This window comes from Callorhinus ursinus, unplaced genomic scaffold (assembly GCF_003265705.2).
Source record: "Callorhinus ursinus isolate GAN/ISIS: 27379988/994484 unplaced genomic scaffold, GSC_fseal_2.0 scaffold16, whole genome shotgun sequence".
Lineage (NCBI taxonomy): Eukaryota > Metazoa > Chordata > Mammalia > Carnivora > Otariidae > Callorhinus > Callorhinus ursinus.
The window spans coordinates 22,072,650-22,077,690 of record NW_027397078.1 but is presented as its reverse complement, the minus strand read 5'-3'; positions in this window follow the sequence as shown (position 1 = coordinate 22,077,690).

The following is a 5,041-nucleotide window of genomic DNA, read 5'->3' as shown; positions in this document are numbered from 1 at the left end:
AGCCTCCTGTTTTCCAAGTAGATGATTTCACAGTGAAGACATTTTGTGAGAATCCCGATGCTTTCCATACAATTTCTGCTTTGGAAAAAGCAGTTCATGCAGGCAAGTCGACTCCCTCTCCAGGGTCAAACGACACGGTCTTCTGGAGTTACATGATTTCATAAAATAAAAATTGTGATTAGCACTCTAATCTTTGCCACTGAGGGAGGAACTCAAGACTGATTTCTACTCCACCCAGCCAGACATGCAAAATAGTCCAGGACATCCATTCTCCTCTAGATACGCAAATGTTCCCCAATGGGCTCAGTAACAACTTTAAAAAAGTCACGTCTGAAAAACCTGAAAGTGAAGACCTGTAATCTACTACAACATGCAAGTATAGAGAGAACATGTTTGCTTCCCCACTTAAAGGAGGATCTATTAGGGAAACTCAAGGCTATGACTTTTATTCCATCAACTGATGTGATGTACACCTTGTCATATGATCTGCATATACATTTTGCAGCGATGGAGAAGAAAAGCAAAGCATGCCTTTCAGCGCACCTGTGGAGAGGGAGGACTGGAGAATTCAATAGGACACCATGGGATTGTCGATATTAGAACTGATGCTGTTAATATTTAGAGAGAATCTCAACTTTCTCCAAGTGGCTGGGTTGAGATTCTGCTACAGTTAATTATTACTTATTTTCAACATAAATAACAAATATAAGAAGATACTTCTAGCAGAAATGCATTGCATTTACTTAATCTTCACACTGCACATGGAAAACTGAAGGCATGGTAATAAACATTTTAAAATGCTTCGAATTGAATTAACAGACTTTTAGCTTTACTTTTGATTATATTTAAATTTTAAATAAACCAGTAACAATAGTAAAATGATTGCCTCTTTTGTTTGTGACTACCTATCACAAAATGAATAAAAAATAAGTAAGTGTGAGTACATGATGAATTATTAGCAGCCATTAGAAAGACCCAACAGATGGTGGAAATCAGATATTAATTCATGACATATTAAGACAGGGAAGCAGGAAGAGAAACGTTGCCAGGGCCACGTACCATCTTCATGTGAATTCATACAGACAAGGACAGGACAGGAAGATTGAAATGTAGAAGGCAAGATGATATCGGGGAGTATTTTCTTTGCTGTTTCATCACTGTACAATAACCTACGATCAGAACAAAACTCATACAATTGAAAAAATTGAGTGTATGTATTCGGCTATTCCTGTGGCAGTAAAATTAAAAGTTAAATTAATGTAAGTTGTTAATTCTTTTCCTGGAATGTGACAAGAGTAGAAAATTAGCACGAGTGTCCCGAGTCTTCTCTTACTTAATAAGATGGATTTAGTATCCTAAAGAGGGGTAAACAGGGTTTGTTTTTCTTTTTTAAAGCCTTATCCAATGCATGATTATGACCATTTCGATCTTCACAATTTTTATGACCTTAAGCTTTTTCACACTCAGCTAAGATCCATAAAATGAGAGGATATTAATGTCTGGCCTGCCAAATAGGCACATTTGTGGTGACGGCCCCAGGACATAACAATGCACTTGTCAGTTGCACAATTTCATAAGGATACGTGCTGTCTTAGGATCTGAATAAAAGCACATGTTTAGGGAGCCCCTGTCAGGTTCTTTGGCCACACGGCCCATCATCTACATGTGTGCATGCTCGACTTGTTTTGGCTTCTTGTCAGTTAGGAAAAAGCTACGTTTTAGACCGTGGGTGATTCGGGACCGTAAGTGTAATTCAAGTCTCCTCTCTTCCACGTGTCTACGGACCACTAATGCTGTGACTGAAAATAGTACCCTAGACCAGTGTTTCCCAACCACTGGGTTTGAAACCTCCGCTACTCCTTTGAGCATATTCAGTTCCCCTTTCCTCTCTCACTCCACTTTTGCCCATGACTCTTCCATTACCGAAATTCTTCCCCTTAACTGCCACTGCCACGGCAAAAGAGCACACGATACGGAGCCTACCACTGAGAGCAGGAGACCAACATATTTTCTCCTTGTCTTTCAGCTTATGAGATATTTAAGATGTACGTCACAATGATTTAATATATGTTTACTGTGAGAATGGATCCCTCTCTTCCAGTTAATTAATATAACCATTATGTCTTACATACACAATTTGAAAAAATTTTTGGTGAGAACTTTTGACTTCTAATCTCTTTGCAAATTTCAATTACACAATAAAGTGTTAGCAACTATAGATATTTTCGTTAACAGTTGCTGAGAAGTTTCTTTTAAAACTATGCTCAGGAAAACCAGCCGCGTTCTTCTTCTGGTCCCCTTGTATTTTGTTTTTTTCCTGTTTGGAATGGCTTTGTACTGTATTACTTTAGGTTAACTCAAACTACGTTCCACGAATTCCCTTTGCTATATATTTCCAGTTTGGTATTGGACTCAGGGAAAATGTGCACATTGTTTAGAAGGTAGAAGTGAAGGCACAGACATTGGTATGCTCTAAAGGATGATGAAAGGCAGGGCTTCTTGCCACTTATATAGGTTGTCACTGAGGTACTGGTTTCCCATGGTGGGGTGGGGGTGGCAGCCAGGCACGCAACTTTTTAAACTGCCATGTCCCAGGTTTTAGAGCAGCTCTAGGGTGAAGGGGCCCAGCTGATCAGACAGCCACCCACATGACCAGAGATGGAGCTGATAAAACGCAAGCATATATTCTAGTTTGTCTTCATCTTCTCCAGTTTGTCCACACAGGTTTCACCGTGCCCAGTCTGTCCTTGTAAATCCCAGTTTGCCTTGTTCTCTTTGCCTTGCTAAGTGCCGGCACCAGATACAGAAGTAGGAGCCTTAGAGAAACTTGACCAACCAACTTCCACACTGACATAATATAAATACTAAACTGGATCCCATATTCTGTATCACTCCCAGTGGGTCTGTGTGTCTGATCATGCCTTGACTTATACACTATCTATGGTCACCTGCCCCCAAGACTGGCCCCAATGGCCCCCTACCTATTCACACCCAGGTATAGGCCCCCTCCATATAGTTTTAGGGTTGGCATGTGCAACAAACAGAATAAAACGTAAGTGACAGTGTGCACCTTTGGAAGCTATAGGTCATAATGGGCACCATGGCTTCCTGCTTGCCCTCCTTCTTTCTGGGATTACTTTCTCTAGGAGGAAGGCAGGTGCCACATGCTGAGGAATCCTAAGGAAAGGCTTGCACTTGGAGAAACTGAGGCATCCTAACAACAGCCATGTGAGTGACCTTGGGCGCATATGCTCTAGCCCCAGTCAAGGCAGAGGTGACTGCAGCATCAGCCAGTAGCTTGCCAACCTCATAAGGGATTCGGAGCCAGAACCACACAGCAAACTCACTCCCAAATTCTTGAGCTTCAGAAACTCCGAGTTGATAAATGTTTGTTGTTTTAAACCATTACGTTTGAGGATTTTCTATGTCACAATAGATAATAAATTATCAAATATAGTTATCAAGACCAAAGTCTAATTGAAAAATCCAAATATTTCTCAAAGCCTAGAAATCTTATCACAGCTTTTAAACATATTACTTGTTTACCAAAAGAACTCTCAGAATCATCACAAGATGAAATAAAAATAGACTTGTGCTCTAGATGATTAAGAAAATTCTTAAGACACTCAACACACATACACCCATGAGATCTTTTCTTAGTAAATAAATCAGTTTGTTGAAACTAATTACTAAATGATAAAGTTCATTTAAAAATAATCATTTCAATTGCTTAGTGGTAGGAAAAACAAAACAAAATGAAAACATTAAAAAAAAGCACCAAGAAAATCCTCCCAAAACCTTAGGATCAAAATGCTTAAGAAAAAATGCAGGATTTTAGACCTCTTATTCAGGTTTCATTATACTCCACTTATGTGACTTAAAATTGAATAAAATACCATAGTTACTCTGATACCCACTGCCTAAATATTCCCCTTCAGGCTGTTATATTCTATATTAGAACTCAATACGCAGTGCAATTTCTGCTAGTACTTTAATTGCCTGGCTTTTATGTAATGCCACAGATCACAACCCTCATAAAAAACAAGGAAGTAAAAAAAAAAAAAAAGTCAAATTAACTTCTTACAACAGTGAATAAATTTAACTAAACTGAGAATATATCATCTCAGATTCATTATCATTCTGTTAGCTGACTAATCAATTTTTTACAACTTCTCAAAATGGTTTAAGGGGGGGATGACCTTAGATCTTTCAAAGAAAATAAAGCCCCTCCACAATGTTGCAGTAGAGGACTGCTTTTGCTGGTTACCTACCCTGTGTGGAAGCCTAACCCAAGCCTCCTACTTTCCTTGTCTATCACCTGTCTCTGTTAAATGTGCCTAAGGAGTTAGGATATTTAAAGACCACATCAAAAACAAGTATCAGCAAAGCCCTCCAAAATAATGCAGAGTCACAGTAATTTAATCTTTATAGGCATTTAAATGTATCATTATTATTTTACAGGATAAAAGCAGTAGTACTTTTTATAAAGGAGATGGACATGGGAAGATTTAATAATGTGCCTCTCTCCCTCCCTCTCCCTCTTCCTTGAGGAGTACACACTTGCAGTCTGGTAAATGTCCTTCACTTACTCCTCCCTATTTATACAAACCAATGAATACATAAGCACACATAAGCAGCTCACCACAGGTACAGGTGTCAACCAGGTGTGTGTGCGCACGTGTGTTATGTCAGGTAACTCTATGTCCCCATGTATAAATGTGAAGTTTCTGTCTTTTCACCCAGAAGATAGGGATGATTTTATTTTCATTAAGAGCCATGGGCATTTTTGGAAAGGTAGCACACTACCTGCTATCTCTTGTGCTATGTGTAGAATTTGCTAAAAATGAAACAAGCAATTCCTGATTGCTACATGCCGTGTGGATATATCAGCCACTTTTTTTTCTTTAAATTTTTTTATTGTTATGTTAATCACCATACATTACATCATTAGTTTTTGATGTAGTGTTCCATGATTCACTGTTTGTGCATAACACCCAGTGCTCCATGCAGAACGTGCCCTCTTTAATACCCATCACCAGGC